The sequence below is a fragment of the Bos javanicus genome, chromosome 7 (assembly GCF_032452875.1).
Source record: "Bos javanicus breed banteng chromosome 7, ARS-OSU_banteng_1.0, whole genome shotgun sequence".
NCBI classification, from domain to species: Eukaryota; Metazoa; Chordata; class Mammalia; order Artiodactyla; family Bovidae; genus Bos; species Bos javanicus.
Genome location: NC_083874.1, coordinates 32,964,070 through 32,987,496, shown reverse-complemented (window position 1 = coordinate 32,987,496; position 23,427 = coordinate 32,964,070). Strand labels below are relative to the sequence as shown.

Below are 23,427 nucleotides of genomic sequence, written 5' to 3'. Positions count from 1 at the left end.
TTTTCATGTGGTGGTAGGTTGTAGGTTGGCTGGAGGCAGCTCTTGGTCCCCTGCTTTGATTTTTGTAATCTACTCACCTCACTAAACCCACTACACTAAACCCAAATATTCTTTGAAGTGGACCAAGGATCTCTCAGTAATGTTTACTATGTGTCATGTAAGGTTCTAAATGTTGAAAAAACATTAACTCATTAAGTCCTCACCTTTCTTGAACCCAACCACTGGCTCCCTTATTACCCCTCCTATATGGAAATTCTAGAGACATCCTGTCTATTTCAACCCTGAATGTGGTGTAACTTTAGGCCCTCACCTTCAGACAAGTCCGGCTTTGATTTCAGAGCTCATTATTCCCTAAAGATCAGAGTTGTCATTTTAAGCTCTTTGAAGCACATTAGATGCAATTCTACTTTCTTCTAATTGTGTGTAAACTAAAATGTGGAGAAAGTATATATATATATTTGTTTTTTACAGCATTTACTATGTTTTTCCGCTTTTTGAACATTGTGTACCTGTCTTACCATTAGTCATTATAAATTTTAAATTAACTAGAAAATGACATGCAAAAGAGGTTTTAGATATTGTTTAAATATGTTTTAATCATTCCACTATGTCCATAAGAAATAAGAAAGCAGTTTGTTGAGAAGACCTGATTTTATGCAAAATATTCAGAAGCTAGATAATATTTGTATTTGGCCTCTTTTTCTTTTTTTTTCTTTTGTGTACTCCCTCTAGTGTTCAAAAATATGAGTACTTATAATTAGCTTATTCAGATACTAAAGAACACACATTAATGTAGAAATAAGGCCTTCTTTACCTGATACATGTGTGTGTGTATATACATATATATATATATATTTTTTTTTTTTCACTCTGGAGATTATATTATCCAGTTAGTGAATTTCCAATGTTTGTATGAACAGCATTCTTTCTCCCCTTTCCTGTAGGGATTTGATTGTGTCTGTCTTTTCATATGTGTAATTTTAACCTGTGCACTTTAGTCAGGGGAAATTGTGGGTGTCTTGAACATCTGTCTTTAAAGATCAGAATTTTCCTCAGTTTTAAAAACTAAATTCTAGATATTAGTTGGGCAATTTGGATATGAACAGGAATCCTCCCACATGCTAAAATTTAAAAAAAAACAAAAGCTGTATTAACTAGAGCTGTGTCTTTGAACACAGAATTTAAAGTATTTAAATAATTGACATAATTTTATTTTAATATACTGAAACATTATCTAAATATATTAGCTTAAAGATACCTTAAGAAATAATGAAGGTATCTCTAGGAATAACAAATATGAAAATTTAGAAATCTTCCTAACCCAGGGATTGAACCCAAGTCTCATGCATTGCAGGCAGCTTCTTTACCATCTGAGCCACCAGGGAAGCCCTTAAATAATGTATATATTACTTTATATATTATATATATATATATTATATTATTCTCATTTAATATAGAATATTAAAACTTCTAGCATATATAGAAGAGAAAATAATTTTAAATTGTAAAGTTAACTAAATTAATTATTACTATTCAGAAATTTTAAAAAATTCGAGGCTACTGTTTGAAGTGAATTTTTCTAAACTGATATATAAGATTGTTACTTATGTTTGATTAATGCCCTATAGTTTTAAAACTACTTTGATGCCTACTCTTTTGAACTACTTTGATGCCTACTATTGCTCATAGTCAGACAAAGCATGGATAAAAAAGAATAGAAATAATAAATTAATTTAAGTGACTTTCAGAGACATTCTTTTCTAAGCTCTATCTGCTCCCTGGAAATCCTTCGATATTATAATGATTAGTGCATTTTAAATGAATCTAATACTCAACATTCATACTATATATTTTAAGGGGAGAATTATTCAATACTTTAACCTTATTCATAACAGACTGCATTGTATGCCCTTGGGGAAACATATTTTTAAAATATGCAGAATAATAATATGGCACCGATGCCTATTTGGGGTTGTTTCATTATAGACAGTATGTACCAAAATGCTTGAGAACTTAACATCTGCTTTCTGAAGTTGTTATTACTAATAAATATAATGTCTAATGAAGTCCATTACTCACTGACAACCCTAGGTCCTGATATACTCTGTATTTAATACTAGGTTGGCCAGTAACACTTCTTGAATTTTTTTTTTTTTTTTTTTTGTGGCTAAATGGGGATAGTTACTGAACCACTATCTGAATTCCTGTTCATAATGCTTTTTTTGGTCACTCTACTGATTTAGTAGTATTTATTGGAGATAACGCTTATATTGCTACACTTAGCTCTTAGATTTGAAATATTTCTAACCATATTAAAATTTTATTGGCTCCTGATCATGTGACTTCTTTCTTCAGAAAATTGATGGAAAAAGGGATGCAATTTTTAAAAAGCACTGATACTTGAACAGAGTTGCAGAGAAAAATAAAAGAGCAGGGGCTATCATTTAATTTAAAAATATAGTAATAAGCTTGCTTTGTATAGAGTTAGAATACCATTATAACATTTACTGAAGATGGGAGATGATTTACTAAGTTTGGCTTCCCTGATGACTCAGTTGGTAAAGAATCTGCCTGCAATGTCAGAGACCTGGGTTCGATCCCTGGGTTGGGAAGTTCCACTGGAGAAGGAAAAGGCCACCCACTCCACTATTCTGGCCTGGAGAATTCCATGAACTGTATAGTCCATGGGTTTGCAAAGAGTTGGACATGACTGAGCGACTTTCACGTTCATGTCTGAGTTTACACAAGAGGATGATAGCTTTAAATTGTGAGGAAATCTAAACCAATTAAGAACTCTTTAGTAAGAAACGTTGATCTCCTGCACAGTTATATAAAATTGTCTTGTTTTACTGTAGGTGGAAGTGTTAGTTGCTAAGTCGTGTCCAACTCTCTGAGACCCCATGGACTATAGACGGACAGGCTTCTTTGTCTTTGGGATTCTCCAGGCAAGGATACTGGAGTGGGTTGCCATTCCCTTCTCCAGGGCATCTTTCTGACCCAGGGATTGAACCCAGGTTTTCTGCATTGCAGGCAGATTCTTAAAACAACAGAAAATGTATGAGAACTGATTGAATTAATGTTTTCATACATCCTCTTCAAAGTCACCCTGTATAGTACTCCTGAACTTGGCAATGACCTGAAGTACTTTTTGACAAAGAAGTACCTAGCAGACAGCACTTTGGCTAACTTATTTCCTTTGAATATTTGATAATTTTCAAAAATAACACAGACACTTAACCAGCATTTTAAAAGATATCATTACAGATATTGGTTCCATTTTTAGTATAGAAGTACATGTGTGTATTATAGAATTCTGAAAGTCTGTGGGAGATCTTGTGTTTTTTGAAAATAGAGATCTAAATAATACTACATTATATTAATATATTTCCTATAAATTATTGAAAGCATATTACTTTTCTCAGTGCAGGTGGAAACCAATACATGGCTAGGAGTATAACTTTAAAAAATCCTTTTGTGCATTTAAGAAAATCTTCTTAATACAAGCTCCATTAATACACAGAATTTGGTAAGTGATAAAGAAAATTTTAGATTGTAGTATTTTTATAGAATTAGGTAAAATATGTTGCAATTTGCCTAGAATATTTCTTTTCCAAAATAAATTTTGAAATTGTTTGCTGATTATATTCAAATAGGATTCCATTACTAAAGAGAACCAAGAAATACCAAAATTTGATTTAGTATCTGATCTGTTATTATAACAGAAAATAAAGATTAATGGCTCATTTTTTGTTTCTTTAATCACCATAATTTCTGTGTTTTTAAATGACATTTAGCAGGGAAACAGAATTACAAATATAATTATCTAATAAGAAAAGTGCCATCTTTTTTTTCTTTAATGAGCATATTACCCACTGGGCATCTTCTTCCTTGTAGTCAGAGTACATGTTCCATGAGAGTAAACACCTCATATGTCTTATATTGCTGTGTTCTCTTAGTTTAGAGCAGTGCCTATCATGCATTGGGGCTTCTCAGGTGGCACAGTGGTAAAGAATCTGCCTGCCAAGCAGGACTTGGGTTCGATCCCTGGGTTGGGAAGATCCCATGGAGGGAAATGGCACCCACTCCAATATTCTTGCCTAGAAAATTCCATGGACCAGAGGAGCCTGGGTGGGCTACGGTCCATGGGGTTGCAAAGAGTCGGACAGGACTAAGCATGCACCACATGAAAAGCAGATTCCCTCTCAAAAAATGTAAACTTTCTGTCAATCTCATTAAATTCAAATAGAGAATTTCACTGACGGACATACCTTAATGTTATGTTTTGTTATTTAAAAGAATGGATCTTGTAGCCTGCTGATTAAAGTCAGTCCATGAGAAGAGAATCATAATTATTTGAGTTCATGCTAAACTGCATACATTTTATACTCTTTTCTTTGTCTTGTAGGTTGAATAGAATTCAGTGCTAGGATAAGAATTCCTTGCTTTCATTTTATGATATTTTCTTACATAACAACTAAGAAAGCTTAAAAAACAAAGTGAGTAACTATGATATGAACTACATTAGAAATGAAAGATGAGAAGATTGAGCAGTTGCCCCCAGAGAATTCAGCAGAGAGGCTTTTAAATTTATTCATAGAAGCATTAAAGTTGTTATCTTGAAATAATACAGAATATTTTTCCTGAATATATATAGTAAATGTGAAAGGACCGAGGAAGGTATAAATGTGTAGAATAAATTAATTCTAATTAACTTAATTAGAATAAATTAATTATTTAACATAAATTAAGTGAATATTCAGAATTGGGTTTAGCCTTTGTGAATGACATACTTAACTTAATCACATAAAGTAAATTAATTGAACCTTACATCTGAATCCTATCATCAGTAACTTTTAAGTGAAAATAGATTTAAACATTTACTCTGATGAAACTGAAAAGAGGATAGTATGTCCATCAAAAGTTTAACTATGTGCCAGATGTTTTTTTTGTCTAGAAAAAAGGAGGGCTTGGAGATACTAAAATACACACATATAAACATACATATATAATGTGGAATCTTGATAAGTAAAGATTAACTTCTAAAAATGTCTAATTTATGATGGTATGATGAAAAACAAGTTATTTGCCACATTTTTAAACCCTATTTTAAGGGGATATATTTAATAAACTATTCTTCTCTATAGTTTAAAGGACATTTACATTAAGCTGACATTTCTATATGTTGGTTAGAACATATAGAACACATATGTTGGTTAGACATTTCTATATGTTGCATTTATTTCTATAAATAAAAAATATCAGAGAATGTGATCTAGTGGTTCACAAAAGAAGAAAAAAGAAATGAAAGACTGGTGTGCATTTAAAAAGTTACTGTGCAAGGGAGGAGAGAATCAAGCATTTTCAAAATAAAGCTAATGAGAGTGTAAATTGGAACAATATTTCCGAAGGACATTTTTGTCAATATTCATCAGAAGTCATGCAAACTCTTTTTTCCCAGCAAACAGTAGACTCCATTTAAGAGGAAATAATTAGAGAAGCAGAGAAAATTTTAAATAACAGAGTATGCATCAAAATATCTATATCAATTTTCTTTTATGTGTTCTCTTTATTCTTATTTTTCTTCATATTTCTGCTCTTATTTATTTTTACATTGTACAACTGAAAGTGTCATTTTCCTAATTCTTAAAGAAATCCAAAAAATACTGTTTTCAAAAGCAGATACTAAAATTGTAACAGTTAACCCATTTAAACCCCATACAGTATCTAGTCAAGTCTTATATTCTTTGTATTGTCTTTGTTACTCCTCAGGCAGAAAATCTTTTTAATTCTGCCTTGTATGTGTGACAGGAGTGTTTTAAATGGTAGAAAACAAAAACTGTAATAAAAAGACAACTGGTATGTTAAGCGGCTCTGTGTGCTTAAAATTCAAGGCCACCTGGTGTGGGAAACCAGAGGTTTTGCTTTGGATTCCAGCTTTGTTACTGCTGCTAAGTCACTTCAGTCGTGTCGGACTCTGTGCGACCCCATAGATGGCAGCCCACCAGGCTCCCTGTCCCTGGGATTCTCCAGGCAAGGACACTGGAGTGGGTTGCCATTTCCTTCTCCAATGCGTGAAAGTGAAAAATGAAAGTGAAGTCGCTCAGTCGTGTCTGACTCTTAGCGATCCCACGGACGGCAGCCCACCAGGCTCCTCCATCCGTGGGATTTTCCAGGCGAGAGGACTGGAGTGGGGTGCCATTGCCTTCTCCAGCTTTGTTACTAACCTTGGACAAGTCCGTTAACCCCTCTGGGAGGCAATTTTCTTTTTATTAGTTGAAGCATATGATATTGCCATTTTTTTTTGGTCAAACACTTCCATACTGGCAGTTTGGTTCACCCTAATAAAATGAGTAATCGATTTTTTCCTAACACCAATGATCTATGAGTTTATTATAGAGCTAATGAAGTTTTGTCTAAAAAAAGTGATTTCTTCTTAGGCAAAAAGTCTCCTTTTAGGAGGCAGAGGAACCTTTCTGTCCATTTAAAAGCCTTCTCATATTAACTAGTGAAATGTTTAGCTCAAGTAACCTGCAACTTATCTTTTTATGTGAAAAATATTTTGCTGGTTCACATTTCCATGTTATGTTGAAGCATATAAATACTAGGGGGCCACTAGGTTAAAAAAGTTAATCGTTGCCCATTCAGTTAATCTTAAAAATATCAAATTCCACCAGCAATTCTAAGAAAATTTAAGAATAAATTAGAAAATTAAATTTTGAAAATTTTTGTAAATGTCATAAAAAATCTGAGATAACATTTCAGACTCTAGAGACTAAAGTATTTCATATTTAATGAAAGGAGGGAAAAGGAGAGAAAATGAAAATTTAGAAAAACATTTACTTAAAATGATGCACATTATAAGAATTTAAAGTGTTTTTTAAAAAAATACATAATTTCATTCATTTATGATTTCTACCAAGTGGCATAATTTTACGTGATCTCATTTTAGGTGTAGGAAAAATGTGTTTATTGATAGTGTGAGTGCTCTAATAGAGTTAATACAGTTAATAAGTGTAGTCCAGCCGTTGGCCACACAATGGTTTTTAGAGGAGGCTGAGGCCCCTTGCCCACACCCTTCTTCTGTCTGCCCTGGCCTTGGTGCTGATTCCACTGGACGTTAACAACCAGCCACGTTCCATCATCTCAAGTTGGAAAAGTCATTGGCGACACATCCGAAGCAGCAGGAATTTGGGGTCTCATGGCATACCATATCCTAGAGGAGACAAATCAAGAGAGATGGATTTCTTTAATTTTTTTTTTACCAGGTGTTTTTTATCCATGAAGCTAAGTTCCTTAAGACACTGTGGAGATATTCCTAAAATCTTTTTCTCCTACTACCTGGTGACTGCCTGCCATGAACTACTGTGTTCACATGATGAAAAGAAACTCTCTTACTCGTTTTTGAGAAGTGCTTCCAGTGAACAAGGAGAACAGTGAGTCACCCTTCAGAGGGTTGATGTGGCAGTGAACATTTGGTCCAAGAAGGGCAGGATCTCTGGAGGAAGATGATGATGTGGTCATTAAAGAGGAGCTCCGGCAGGAATTCAGAAAAATGCAGCAACCAGTTTCTTGCTGCACAGCCATGCAGTCCCCCAAAGCCTAGACTCTCAAGGTGGATGACAGCACCTCTGGCCTTTTCTTACTGCTTCTTAGGCTTATTAAATGTGAGTGTCAGAGACTGACATACTCTGGGATTACCTGCACTGTCACATTAAATCTTACTGGGCCCACAGTTATAGATCTGTAGGCAAAGAAACACTCTGAATTCTCAAGGATCTGATCCCACTGACTCATGAGTACAGAAGGAAGTGGTTGATTTTAGAAGGCAGGAACACTTGTGCCTGATGTTGGCATCTATTATTGTAGCACCTCTCTGGGTTTTTAGGAATTCTCTCAATTTAGTATTATTTTTTTCTAAACATTTGGAATGTAATCTGGAGAATCAAGCTGTGTTGGAATGGTTTCAAGAATAATGTTAAAAAGAATTCCACCTGATTAATCCTCTCTGCCTTCTCTTCTCCTCTTCTCTTTCTTCTCCCCTTCCAAACACTTTTCTGACTCCTAGAAATGAGTTTCAGGATAATATACGTTTAATGAGGCTCATCAGAAGTATTTGAATTGGAAACTCTTATGTCTAAAGAAACACTGATGGAGTGCTTAATAAAGAAACAATTTCTAATCTATTTGATTATTAAAGTGTTCCTGAACAAATGCAATAAAAACAGTCCAAGTCTTAGGTAAGAAATTTTAACAGGAAGTGGGTTACTTTAAACATGTTTGAATGTGGTTTTTGCTTCCTGCTTGGGCAAGTATTCAATCATAAATGAATTTCCCAAATGGACTCCTTTGCACCTCACTTACCAGATGGAGAGTGCTTGAGTAGCTAAAGCTGGAATTCTAAAACCTGCCCCTCAAAATTTGGTTTAAGACTGTTCATCATAAGAATTATCAAGCTATCCATCACTGGAGGACAAAGGTTACAAATGTTTGGCAGTTATACGTTTGGCATTTATTTTAATGGAAAAAGTGGCAGGGAATTTTCCATTTTTCTTTGATAACAGATCACTACAGAGTAAAATTTTAAACAGGTTGAAACCATTTGTAGTCTTTTCTCTATGAGTAATCTCAAAAACTGTATAACGTAAAACTTATTCATGAATTATTTGCTCTATCTGCTTGAAACTGATTCATAATACCTACTTTGAAAACTTACTACTCTTCTTCTGAAATATGTATATGTATTTCTATAATATGCATATGTATTTTCACCTTCTTGGGCACAAAATGTATCTTGTTTTGTCACATTTACTTGTAAACTCATATCATGTGATACAGTTCATGAGAACTGAAAAATACTGATGTCTGGGACTTCTCTGGTGGTTCAGTGGTTAAGAATCCACCTTGGAATGCAGGGGATGTGGGTTTGATCCTTGGTCAGGAAACTAAGATCCCACATGACACGGAGCCACTAAGCCTGTGCACCCAGCTGGAGAGTCCACAAGGAAAGAGCCTGCATGATGCAACCAGGACCTCAGGCAGCCAAAGGGAAAAAAAAAAATACTGATTTTTCAGCAATGATACTTTAAAAACAAATGAAGAAACAGATAGACATGCATACTATCCAGAAACTGTGGGCTATTTTCATATGAATTACCTTCTAGTTACTGCCTGTGTGTCCTTGTTTTAACTTGGAATTTTGACAATAATTAGTTTTTAGGCTTTATGTTTAACTCTTTCCATCTTTATCCTATCTTAGAAGGGAAGAACAAAAGTAATAGTATTTTGGAAGAAATTCCTGCAAACCAAAATTTAAACATATTAGACTATATTTGGATTAGCTATTTCCAAAAAAGCGTTTAAAAATTTCGTTAAGAGATACGGTCTGATGTTCTACAAATATAGGGTATGAGAATAAGTCCAGTTCTTTCATGACCTTTCTTTCAAACTGGCAAGATGAGGGTTGGAGAAAGGAAAAAGCATGTGCGTTGACTATTAGTGTTTCAAAGTCATTCTCGTGTGTTAAATATGGCAGTTTGAGCTTGGGTGTCTTTGGGGCAGCAATCACTGCCTGATAAAAAGAATCAGCATAAACTGAATCTCCTATTCTGAGACTTTCAGAACTATATTCTGTTGGATTATACACAGAAATACCTGGACAACAAAGCAGTATATTTGTAACAGCAAGCTACTGCTTGTTGCCTACCCACTGCCTGTGCCTCTTTCTCCTTTCATGTCAGAATCTTACTTTTGATTTGAGACACATTGGATTTAATGTGCCCATTGTAAATAACTACAATTTTCTGCTTCTCTTACTAAAAAGTGACATACTCAGTTCAGTCATTTCAAAATATAAGTCATTGGTAACATTTTGGGGACACTTTTAAAAGAGGGAAGATGCTGTATATTCCTTTTCTCCCTTTCCTTCCTTCCCTCCCCTTCCTGTTGCCTGGAATAGAGATGTAATGCCCAAAGAAAAAGTTGTCCTTTTGAGACCATGAGGATGCATGCCAGACACTAAGATGGATGGTGTCTGGAGTATTCATTCAAGACTTCTTATAGTTGTTGCATCATCCTGGACTACTTAAAAATTGGACTTTCTATTATGTAAACCCCTATGTGCTGAAAGCAGGTTTTTTTTTTTTTTTAATGTGCAGTTGAATGCAGTTTTCAATTGTTATAGCAACATAAAGGAGCAAATGTGGAGACTAATGACAATTTGCCCCCTTCAGTAGCAGTCTGCTGCAATATGATAAAATCAGCTTCCTTTGGATAGATGGTAATCCAGGCTGTTTCAACTGCTTTAGAAATTACAGTAGAAAGGAAAGGCTTTAAAACGATGGTATTATCCCTCTTTATATCATTAAATTCCTGTATTTAGAGGCTCAGGCTTTCCCAGTATATAAGGAATATGCTTATAAAATCTGTCTTTACTTAACAGTGCCTTATGTGAATAATATCTCTCTGCAAACACTTTACTTTTATGTTTTGAAGGTTTTCCCCATATGCAGGGATCATCATCGTGGGTTTTAAGTAAGACATTTGTTTGGGGAGAAAGCTATTTTATGCTTGTGGTTTGCTGTATTGAACAGTGAATATGTTAAATGTATAAATGCTGCCCGTGGATTAGTTAAACTAAAATGTCATGAGACTTACTACACTTAATATCACCTGAATTTAAATATTCATTATTATGTGCTTCTTTCCCCTGGTATAACTGGTAACTTCTGTTGTATGAAATCGGATGGTGATCATTTGTTTTTCTTAGTCAAATAAAACTTGTAAAATTGAACATATATACTGGTGAAACTAGCTCTCACTCTAAAATAGGCTGTTGTTGATTTAGATTTCATAACCCTTATCTTATATCATGGGATTCCATTGTGGCTCATCTGGTAAAGAATCTGCCTTCAGTGAGGGAGACCTGGGTTAGGAAGATCCCCTGGAGAAGGGAAAGGCTACCCACTCCAGTATTCTGGCCTGGAGAATTCCATGAACTGTATAGTCCATGGGATTGCAAAGACTCGGACATGACTGAGCGACTTTCACTTTTGTCTTATATGGTATACCCATGAATCTAGATAACAAATTTCTAATTGGTGGGCAAAATTCAGTAGTGCAATAAATCCTTATCTTTTACATTCATGTGTACTTTGTGTTTCTTGTATTCATTTTGTAAATACTTTAACTGCATAGTTCATGAGTAACACAGGCCCACTGGTATAATCATACATCTGTAGGCCAGATTACCCCCTGGGCTTCTTTTGAGTTCTCTGTATACATCTGTAGGACTGTTTACAACCATATGCTCTAGGATCCTGTGAGAGCAGAAGGCCTGGCTGAGACCACCAGAAGATTGATGGCAAGTCACTTGGGCTACTGAACTTTTTCAATTAGATGCAGTAACATGCTGGAGAATATGCTAGGTGGCTGAGGCATTTTATTCTCTGTGGGAGATGCAGGAAACAATAGCTTAGAAGGGCTTCCCCACTGAGGATTTCTTTATCTATGCAGTTTCTTCTGTCATTCTTTGGAGTTAAATGTACTAGCATCTGGATGTTACTGGGAGTAGAGGATTTTAAATTTTAAAATTAAAGTTTCATCAATTTTATGCTACTGGAGGCCATTGAGTTTATGTTTTCTTTCAATGTTAAAGAAAATGAAAGTGTTAGTGGCTCAATCATGTTCAATACTTGGCAACCCCATGGAGTGTAGCCCACCAGACTCCTCTTGTCCATGGAATTCTCCAGGCAAGAATACTGGAGGAAGTTACCATTTTCATCTCCAGGGGATCTTCCTGACCCAGGGATTGACCCAGGGTCTCCCACATTGTAGGCAGATTCTTCACCTTCTGAGCCACCAGGGCAGCCCCTCAGTGTTAAAAGCATCAGGATTTTACTTTATAGTATTTGAGTTAGAGCAGGAAGAAATTGGGCTTCCCTTGTGGCTCAGCTGGTAAAGAATCCGCCTGCAATGCAGGAGACCTGGGTTTGATCCCTGGGTTGGGAAGATCCCCTGGAGAAGGGAAAGGCTACCCACTCCAGTATTCTGGCCTGGAGAATTCCATGGACGAGTCTATGGGGTCACAAAGAGTCGGACATAACTAAGCGACTTTCACTTTCACTTAGGAAGAAATTAATATGAACTAGTCAGGTGAATATCAAGACAGTTCAGTTTTTATTTATCTATTCAATCAGAAATGTTCAGTAATAGTGAATAACCTCCTAAATTGGAATTTTGTACTGTCACTGAGTAATAGTTAATCTATTAACAGCTTATCAGGACTTCACGTCCTTTCATCAGGGTTTTTTTTTTCCAGCTTGACCTGCTGAGTTTCTGACATGACAAGGCTCCCGGTTTTCTGTTCCTTAAACTGCCTTCTCCATGTATATATTTGAGCTAGTTTATCAGTGAGGTTTCTATTAGCCCAAAAGAAAATTTCAAAAAGAGCTAGTCCATGAAGGGTTAAAAGAGTCTCACAAGAGAATGGCCCAAACTGGGTAAATACATCTTTGATTCTACCTGGGCTTGTTAATTGAACAGTTTTGTTATTAACTTACTCCAACTTAGTTTCTCAGCTGTTAAAGTGAGAATGATTTCTGCCTGCCTCCAAAGAGATGGTATTAGTAGCAAAGTACCCATGATTGGCAGGACACTTTGTGCTCTCAGAAAGCTACTTAAATACTAAATAGTAACATTCAGGACGTTCCGTGGGAGCTTGTTAATGTATGTGAGAATACAGTTCATAAGGGAAACATGAGAAATGGATAAGTCTTGACAGTTGAAACGGGCTCCTAAGTTGAAATTGCTAAGATGAAAAATTACTCTCTGGCGTGTTATCGTTGTGCAGAAGAGCCTGCTATCTTTGAGGGTTTACTTTTCACTTTCTGTCATTTATAGAAAAGGATCATGTCCTATGAAATGCCATCTGTACCCACATATTGGGTGTTAGACATGGTATGATGCTACTGTTTTTTTAAACTTTCAGAGACAGCCTCATACATGGCCAGTGAAGAAGGAGATAGGATGCACTGGGTGATGGTGAGGGGGAGTTTGAAAAACCACTTAATTATGAATTCAGCTTAGCAGTGTTGAATTGGAATGCCTAGGGAATTCTTACTTATCCCACACTCTGGAATTTAGACAGGGAGTCAATAGATAATTCGTGTGTTACATACATTTCTGATACAAGGTGGACAAGGAATCAGAGCCAGATTCCAGTTCTGGTTGTGCCACATAGAAGCCGTGTGCCTTTAATTATCTCATCTGCCGATGTATCGGTTGTGATTTCCCTACTTGTTTGGAAACTTTAATATCATGTTTGCAAGATGATATTACATGATATGGTCTGGTTTTCAGCTTTACAGTCTCAGAAACCTGATTTATTGGCATTCTGGATGTGAGTCTGTCTCTCAGCATCCAGCATGCAAGCTCCCAGAAATTAATGGAAACAAGCAGAATGCTGGCATATTAATGTGTAATGAAAATAGCACTACTAAAGGGACCATTATTTTTTGGCTAGCTGATTTCTCCTCAAAGGCAATCTAGTTGACAGACCAGAATCTATTTTAAAAACCTTTACTGCTTGCACAAAATCAATTTAGGTTGAATGGCATCAATGTAAGGTAACTTAATTCATGCAAGTAAGATTTATTTGTCCATGGAACCAGAGAGAACTCATCCTTGGGCAAAATCATTCTCTTCCTTGCACCAGAACTCTAAGAATGTTTGTCTTCTAGATTTTTCTCAAATCTCATTGCTGATTTCCCTTTGACTGATGCATTATTTTTGGCTTTAGTTTCATTATAATCAGGTTTCCCTATCAGGGAGCCATTTGTGACTCTTCAAAATGAGTCAGCTTGTTTCTCTTTCACCTATTATACGATTATTTTATAATTTAATTTTCAGAGGGAAACCTTATCTCTCTTATTTCTCAGTTCTTGGTGGGATTTCTTGTTATATCCCCTCTCCTACCATCTCTGCCTATGTCAGGTTAATTCAATATTTAGAGAACTCAGACTTTGAGCAACTTCCCACTCAATTGGTGTATTTATTTGGGTAGTTTTGGTGTTTAAGAGGCAATTTGATTTTTTTCAGATTTTCCTCTCATCCTGTAGAAAACACTTAGATTCCTTTGAAACATTAGCTAGGTGTACGTGCTCAGTAGCTTCAGTCATGTCCGACTCTTTGCGACCCCATGGACAGCCTGCCAGGCTCCTCTGTTCATGGAATTCTCCAGGCAAGAATACTAGACTGGGTTGCCATTAACTAGGCAACAGAGGAGAAATAGCATTCTTTTTGACATAGTTCAGTGTCAGCAGACATAGACAGAAACCAAGGAAACTGCTCTAGGTTGTGTCATCCCATCATTTTGGATTATTTTAGAAAAGTAAGGAAACTCATTCCTTCTGGAGGCCCTCCAAGGAAATGAACAACTGATGTTTTTAAAAGCTTTGGTGAAAGAAGTATCTGTGAAGCTTTGCGCCCCACAATTAAATTAGTTTTTATCATTGCAGATATTTGGTGACGCTTTATTATTGTGGTTTGGGCTTCCCTGGTGGCGTAGACAGTAAAGAATATGCCTGCAATATAGGAGACCCGGTTTGATCCCTGGGTTGGGAAGATCCCCTGGAGAAGAGGATGGTAGCCCACTCCAGTATTCTTGCCTGGAGAATCCCATGGACAGAGGAGCCTGGTGGGCTTCAGTCCATGGAGTCACAAAGAGTTAGACACGACTGAGCAGCTAGCACTTTGACTTACTTTTCATAGCACTGCCCTAGATCCAGGCATCTGCTGATCAGCTCTGCAGGCTTCCAGCACTACCCAGAATATATTCCTGGAATCCACTTCCATCGACCTGTTTCCTTCACCCCCACTCCATGTAGAAATAGTGTTCAGGATACACATCCCTTTTCCTCCCATATCCATTTCCCTAACTTTTTGGTTTGACACAATTGCATTTCTCTGCAGCTTTGTGAGCATCAGGGGTATATAAGTTCTAGAGGATCAAATCCATAGAAGATCAAAATTGTCTGGCTATGGTTCTGCAATTAGCTAAAAAAAGGTCTGCCATCATGAGAATGAGGTGGAAAACTTCCCATAAGCCTGGGGAATCTCTGACAGAACTTGGTATATGAAAATCCTTTCCTCCTAGGATGCTTGCTTTTGACTATTCTTCCCAGATGTATGGGACGGATGTATGAATTTCATCTTGCAGGAGGTTGGTTTCTGGCAGTAGAAAAAAGATCTTAGGAAGATATTGAGGTTGTATTTTCTACAAGCACTCTCTAAACAGTCTACTTAAGGCTTAGATCCAGGCCATGCTGTTTGTATCCTTTGAATGACTTCATGATGACCCATGAAGTACAGACCTCTCACAGTGGTGATCTCTTGTTGCCTACCTTTCAGGCTTTGCTCAGATCTCACTCTTCTTTGCTTCTTATGCTGTCACCATGCTGACCCCTTCTAGTTCTTAAATACTTATGACTCTTGGGGCTCAAACCCTTCATGCATGTTTCCTTTGTCTGGAGTTCTGTCTCTCTTCTTTAAGTCTCACAGTGAGACTTAAAAGGTTAGATAACATCTGTTTCATTCATCATTATATGTCCAGTTTTTAGCATCATGTCTGACATATGCCAGATACTCAATAGGTCTTTTATAAATGAATGATGAATGGATGAACCTAAGATGCCATTTGCAGCCTAATGATGTATCAATTCTCTATGCCTCTATGTGAAGTGGGGTTTAGAATGCTTGGGCAGTCAGTAAACCCAAGAGTTCATTCTGTTTTATTTGAAATTGAAGGCTTTTTGCAAATTTGTGATAAAGAAATGTTAATGCATTTTCTTTAACTGTCAAAGATATACATATGGGAGCATATCTACTGTTCTAAATTATCTTCTAGTGGTTCCTTAATATTCATAGATTAGTTTCTTTTTTTTTTAAGTAAGAAGAGTATGCTAAATGCCTTATCCCATTTTCAGTTGGAGTGTCTTTCTAAGATGTTTTTTTTTTTAAATCAATGAAAAAGTAATATATGATTGATAATGCTGATTATATAATACAGATGATGGCATGGATGACAGGAATTTTTTATAATGTAGCTGAACATGGCACTTTTCTATGGAAATTGCTTGGGGTGAACAACATCAGGAATACACTCACCTACTGATATCTTTTTCTTTTTAAGAATATTTTATCCACTGACTCCAAAAAACTGTTAATAGTATACTGTACCAGTCTTTGACGTAAGCTGCACCCGTGTGCATGTTAATTTACACAGTAAATACCACGTATTTTCACAACCAGTGTGAAGTAATATATAGGAAGTTTATCCATGGAAACAAAGGATGCCGTGTGTTTATGCAAAGATCTCAGATTTATTGCCTTTATGGCATTTATATTTCTCAGATTATTTCAGTTTTATTCAGTTGGGAGGTATTTCTGTACATTTTATGTTGGTATTATTTCTTTCTTCAAGGATTTCTTGTTCAAGAGAGCCTGACCTTAAACATCTTTTAAACTTCAGTTGTTGCTGTTTTTCTCCTTATTGTGGATTTTCTGATAGGTGATTTTCATTCCTCTAAGTCCATCTTGTTAGTGCAATTGCTTCCCTGTATTATCCCCACATTACAGTTCAAGTCTGAACATTTTTATGTTAGAACAAAAGATCCCTTGATATTATCTCTCAGGGAGGAAGTACAGACATACATTAGCAGTTATAAGGAATTTAGATTGCATCTTCAAACCATCCTATCACAACATTAGTGTCTATAGAATGTTAATTCTGCTGAGCAAAATATGGCCTGTATGGATGTTTTTCTGGGTAAATTTTCTTATTTCAAAATGTAGCTATTTCAGGCACCAAAGAGGTGAAAAGGTAATCAGAATATGTTGAAATACTATTTGGTGTAGCACCGTGGATTGGTGATATTCCATGGATATTGGGCATTTCAAAGGCAGAAATGTTTTGCATCATAGACTAATGCTAATTCTACCATGGCAGGGGAAGCTGGTGGCTTCAGAACCTGCTGCTTTATTTCCTATTTTAGCAATTTCCATATGGCTCATATGGTACCTACCAGCAGGCTTGGCCAGGTAGGACTACAGAATGGCCAGTGGCATTTTGAACATCCTGCTGGTACTGTATTATAACCAAGAAATGATTTCTATTGTTAGCAAATTCTGTGAGAAATCCTCCTGAGGTGAATACAACCCAAAGAGAAGGCTTCTTGGGGATTTCCCTGAGTTGGAGTAAAAAATTGGTGCAAAGTTATCTTTGGCAATGGATACTTTTACATGGATGATTTTAAAATGGATACTCTCCTTAGGCTCCAGAATCACTGCAGATGGTAACTGCAGTCATGAAATTAAAAGACACTTGCTCCTTGGAAGAAAAGCTATGGCCAACCTAGATAGCATATTAAAAACCAGAGACATTACTTTGCCAACAAAGATCCGTCTAGGCAAAGCTCCAGTTTTTTCAGTAGCCATGTATGGATGTGAGCGTTGTACTATAAAGAAAGCTGAGTGCTGAAGAATTGATGCTTTTGAACTGTGGTGTTGGAGAAGACTCTTGAGAGTCCCTTGGACAACAAGAAGAGGAAACCAGTCAGTCCTAAAGGAAATCAGTCCTGAATATTCATTGGAAGGACTGATGCTGAAGCTGAAGCTCCAATACTTTGGCCACCCGATGCAAAGAACTGACTCACTGGAAAAGACCCTGATGCTGGCAAAGATTGAAGTCAGGAGGAGAAGGGGACGACAGAGGACAAGATGGTTGGATGGCATCACCACCTTGATAGACATGAGTTTGAGCAAGTTCCAGGAGCTGGTGATGGACAGGGAAGCCTGGTGTGCTGCAGTCCATGGGGTTGCAAAGAGTTGGACATGACTCAGTGACTGCTCTGAACTCTTACATGGTTGTGCTGGAATAGTCTGTAGGAAAACAGGACAAAGAACAAAACAAGGTTGATTTTCTTGACTTGAATCCTTTTGAGTAGCCTACTTTTGCTCTTTTGAAAACATTAATTTTAATGTTGTATTGATTTTATTTTAGTTATACAAGCAATGCACTGAATTCATTTCATTCCCCTATAAGAGAAATTAGAACATTACAGTTGAAGAATAAGTCTGCCCAGACAGCTACAATTGTGTTTCTCTCTTTTCCTGCTCTCTCTGCCTACTCCCCACTCATGCAGGCCCTCAAAAACTCAAGACTGAAGACTGTTAAGCCTTTCATGTGTATTCTTTCACTTAGGAAAAAAAGCTTTCCACAGGCACATGTGGGTTTCCTTTTAAAATATGATTTTCATTTTTTTTTATATTTAAAATGTAAATGGAGAGGGGAAAAAACTCTTCTATGGTGAAAAAAATATCCTGGGAAGTGTCCAAATAGCAATTTCATATTTTGGCTTTATTCACTTTTTATTTAAAATTCTTTAGTGAAGTATACTTGATTTACAGTGTTGTGCCAGTCTCTACTGTCCAGAAAAGTGACTCAGTTGTACACATATATACATTCTTTTTTTTAATTAAAGTTTTTGTATTGAATTCAGTCCAGTTCAGTTACTCAGTCATGTCCAACTCTGCGACTCCATGAACTGCAGCATACCAGGCCTCCCTGTCCATCACCGACTTCCGGAGTTTACTCAAATTTATGTCCATTGAGTTGGTGATACCATCCATCTATCTCATCCTCTCACTTTCAGTCTATCCAAGCATCACTGTCTTTTCAAATGAGTCAGATTTTTTTCCATCAGGTGGTTAAAGTATTGGAGTTTCAGCTTCAGCATCAGTTCTTCCATTGAATATTCAGGACTGACTTCCTTTAGAATGTTCTGGTTGGATCTCCTTGTAGTCCAAGGGACACTCAAGAGTCTTCTCCAACACCACAGTTCAAAAGCATCAATTCTTCACTGTTCAGCTTTCTTTATAGTCCAATTCTCACATCCATACATGACCACTGGTAAAACCATAGCTTTGACTATACGGACCTTTGTTTGGCAAAGTAATGTCTCTGGTTTTTAATATGCTGTCTAGGTTGGTCCTAGCTTTTCTTCTAAGGAGCAAGTGTCTTTTAATTTCATTGCTGCAAATAACCATCTGCAGTGATTTTGGAGCCCAAAAAATAAAGTCTGTCACTGTTTCCACTGTTTCCCCATCTATATGCCATGAAGTGATGGGACCAGATGCTATGATCTTCATTTTCTGAATGTTGAGTTTTAAGCCAACTTTTTTACTCTCCTCCTTCACTTTCATCAAGAGGCTCTCTTTGCTTTCTACAATTAGTGTGTTGTCATCTGCATATCTGAAGTTATTGATATTTCTCCCTGCAATCTTGATTCCAGCTTGTGCTTCATCCAATCCAGCATTTCTCATGATGTACTGTGCATATATGTTAAATAAGCAATATATGTGACAATATGCAGCCATGACATACTCCTTTCTCAATTTGGAACAAGTCTGTTTTTCCATGTCCAGTTCTAACTGTTGCTTCTTGACCTGCATACAGATTTCTCAGGAGGTAAGTTAGGTGGTGTTTTAGAATATTCCACACTTTGTTGTGATCCACACAGTCAAAGGCATTGGCGTAGTCAATAAAGCAGAAGTAGATGTTTTTCTGAAACTCTCCTGCTTTTTTGATGATCCAACAGATGTTGGCAATTTGACCTCTGGTTTCTCTGCCTTTTCTAAATCTAGCTTGAAGATCTGGAAGTTCACGGTTCACATACTGTTTAAGCCTGACTTGTAGAATTTTGAGCATTACTTTACTATTGTGTGAGATGAGTGCAATTGTGTGGTAGTTTGAGTATTCTTTGGCATTGCCTTTCTTTGGGATTGGAATGAAAATGACCTTTTTCCAGTCCTGTGGCCACTGGTGAGTTTTCCAAATTTGCTGGCATACTGAGTGCAGCACTCTCACAGCATCATCTTTTAGGATTGGGAATAGCTCAACTGGAATTCTATCACCTCCACTAGCTTTGCTCATAGTGATGCTTCCTAAGGCTCACTTGACTTTGCGTTCCAGGATGTTTGGCTCTAGGTGAGTGTTCACACCATCGTGATTATCTGGATCATGAAGATCTTTTTTGTATAGTTCTCCTGTGTATTCTTGCCACCTCTTCTTAATATTTTCTGCTTTTGTTAGATCCATACCATTTTTGTCCTTTATTGTACCCATCTTTGCATGAAAAGTTCCCTTGGTATCTCTAATTTTCTTTAAGGGATCTCTAGTCTTTGCCATTCTACTGTTTTCCTCTATTTCTTTGCATTGATCCCCGAGGAAGGTTTTCTTCTCTCTCCTTGCTATTCTTTGGAACTCTGCATTCAAATGGGTATATGTTTCCTTTTCTTATCTTTCGCTTCTTTTCTATTCATAGATTTTTGTAAGGCCTTCTCAGACAACCATTTTGCCTTTTTGCATTACTTTTTCTTGGGGATGGTCTTGATCACTGCCTCCTGTACAGTGTCTGGAACCTCTGTCCATGGTTCTTCAGGCACTCTGTCTATCAGATCTAATCCCTTGAATATATATGTCACTTCCACTGTATAATCGTAAGGGATTTGATTCAGGTCATACCTGAATGGTCTAGTGGTTTTCCCTACTTTCTTCAATTAAGTCTGAATTTGGCCATAAGGATTAGCTTTCTTTACAAAAGTAGCTGAATTTTTGAGAGATTGCTCTCTTTTTAGAGAAATACTCCAGAATATTAATGGCTCATGCTTTGTAGGTAATAGGAGAATGTTCCTAGGTGGAACATGGCTCTGTGCCTGTCTCAGTAATTTTTACTTGATTTCTGTAGAGAAGGTCCAGTGTGAGGTATCGACTGAGCTCTCTTCTGAGAACCAGAAGACTGGATACAAGTATCTTATCTATCTCTGCTCTATGTGTGACCTTCCTCTGCATTACTTCTATGAGATCTACAAAGACTTACTGAACTCTAAAAGTTTGAGACTCTCTGTGGTGCTGCAAGGAGAATAGAGTAACTTGGCTGAAGGAAAAGTTGTGTGTCCATAGAACAAAGGATGCGTCACCCTATTGAATCATAGAATCTGCAGTCAACTTGCCTGGATTTGAATCTTTCTTGTTTGTTCTTGGGTGTGTATGACCCTGTATTATTAAAAAGCTCAGTTGTCTTTCCTGATTGCTTTATTTATGAACTTAAATCTCTTAGGAACCTATTTGTATTTCTCACCTAAACCATCTTTTGTACCAGAAGTGAAATAACAGCTGTTTTTTTTTTTTTTTTTTTTGCTGTTGTTGAGTCATTATTTTAAATGCTGTGCCAGCTATTTCTATTACTACAGGGAAAAAAAAAATGTTGTGTACAATAAAATAAGAGAATATGCTGATTGAGAGAGGGATACCAGGGCAAATTTCTCTGAGGAATTAACATGGAATCTGTTTTTAGGGATGGGCTGGCTGGGGCAAAACTTTCTAAGAAGAGGACAGGATGCATGTAAAAGCTTTGAGATAGGAAGAGCTCTGCATAGCTGAAGACCTAGATGAAAGCTACGTGTAGCACTGTGGTGATACTGCGGAACGACTTGTACAGAGTAAAGCTGTAGAGGGTGTATCGGACCCTGTGATAGCAGGAACCACATCTGGTTTGCTCACTCTTGTGTCTCCAGACTCCATTCTACTAAAGAAATGAATGAATGAACAAATCCATGTACGAGGTGACCAAAGACAGAAGGAGCTGCCAGCAAGTTAAAAAGAAAACCATGAGAGCCTGGTGTCACAGAAGAATAAAGCAGAACCCTTTAAAAGATGGAAGGGATGTTCAATTACTGCTGAGAAGTGGAGTAAAGTGAGGATGAAAATTCCCCAACGGTTTTAGTGGCATTGTGATCACTAGGACACATAGTCAGAACAATTCCGTTGGGCAGTAGAGTTGGCAGCCAGACTGGAGTAGGTAGGTGGTTAGGAACAGTAGTGATGAACATAAATACAAGATATAAACACAACTCTTTTTCAGAAGTTGAGGGAATCTTTTAATATTGAAGATATGAGATTCAAGAGGCTTTGAATATTTAAGGGTATAATTCAGTGAAAAAAGAACACAGATGTAAGATGGAGATGACATATTAGGGGATTTGGTATGCTGAAGAATTACTGAAAATGATACATTTTATGTTTTTATTATTATTTTTTTCACACTTGGTTATCTCCTTTTCAGCTTTCCCTTTCTATACTGAAAATACCTAATCTTTTTGCTTTGCTCTTCATCTTTTCTAGATACTGTTAATCCTGAACATTATTATTAAAAAGCATCACATGAATGGAAGCACCATAAGTTTATGAATGAGTAGAATCACATTTTTCTACTGTCATATGATAATATACAGTATTTTAGTAGAATTTTGCCAGCAAAGTTTGAGTCTCATCCTGAAATTGCAGTAAAAGCCAGAAGAAAGGAAACAAAGCAAAGGGTCCTTGTCAATAAATGACATCTTCTTCCCTTTAAAAGAACCCAGGCTGAGAGAATCCTTTCCCCCAGATTTCGGTTCATGTCAGTTCAGTGTTTTAACAATTGAAACATGTGGTATTTGACTACTTGTAGTGCATTAACATTGGATATCTTTTGATGTGGGTTGAAATTTCATCATTGCATTTTATTGTTCTCCTCAATTGGGCATCTTATGTGAGTTGTCATGTACATTTGAAAATTAATCATACTCTATACAATGCCGAGAATGGTAATCCTAAATAAATAAATTTATATTTAAAAAAATAATAAAACCTTTAGCTTCTTATTTCTCCATTTGGAGTTTGTCTCTTCCTACTAAAAAAAAAATTCATAAAGGTTGTACTGATTACCATTTTGGTTAATTTCTTTTAAAATGAATTATAGCACATAATACTTTTCCTTCACAGTATCATAGGTCATGTTTCTCAGGAGATGGAAATTTATCTGTAGGAGGCTGATGAGGAAATGCCTTTGGAAACAGCTATGAGGGAATCTGAGGACAAAGGGCAGGCAGAAGGAGAAGCAGAACTGTGCCGTGGTCGTAAGAATGGGCTCAACCAATTGTAGCTAAGGCTCTGAAGTTAGTATGGCCCTTCAGAAATATTAGATTCGAGGCAAGAGTCTTTGTACCTCCGTACTGGCTAGACTTTGAGTAGGTGATGACTCCAGGAGGGAGGGTAGCTTTGGCTAAGACAACTTCCTTGGGCTGAGGAGGAGTCCTAGATGGGACTCAGCTGTAAGCTGTCCACAGGCATCAATCCTGGCATCTGGGGGTATTAGACCTCTGTTCCGAAGAGAGAATGAGGGCAGCATACAAAGTTAAATTGACAACATTTAGTGAGGGGAATAAAGGGAAAATGCAATAAATGCAAAATGAGTTTAAGGAAACAGGAAATAGAAATAATAGGCTCTCAAAATAAGTGTCCATTTTCTATTGTTAAAGTATGTTAGTGTGTTA

The 23,427-nt window shown here is 36.7% G+C and overlaps 1 protein-coding gene across 5 annotated transcripts in view; it reads left to right on the top strand.

Moving 5' to 3' along the window:
- PRR16 (proline rich 16) overlaps window positions 1-23,427 on the top strand; it is a 290,552-nt gene that overhangs the window by 15,309 nt on the left and 251,816 nt on the right. The gene's annotated exons all lie outside the window — the stretch shown is intronic.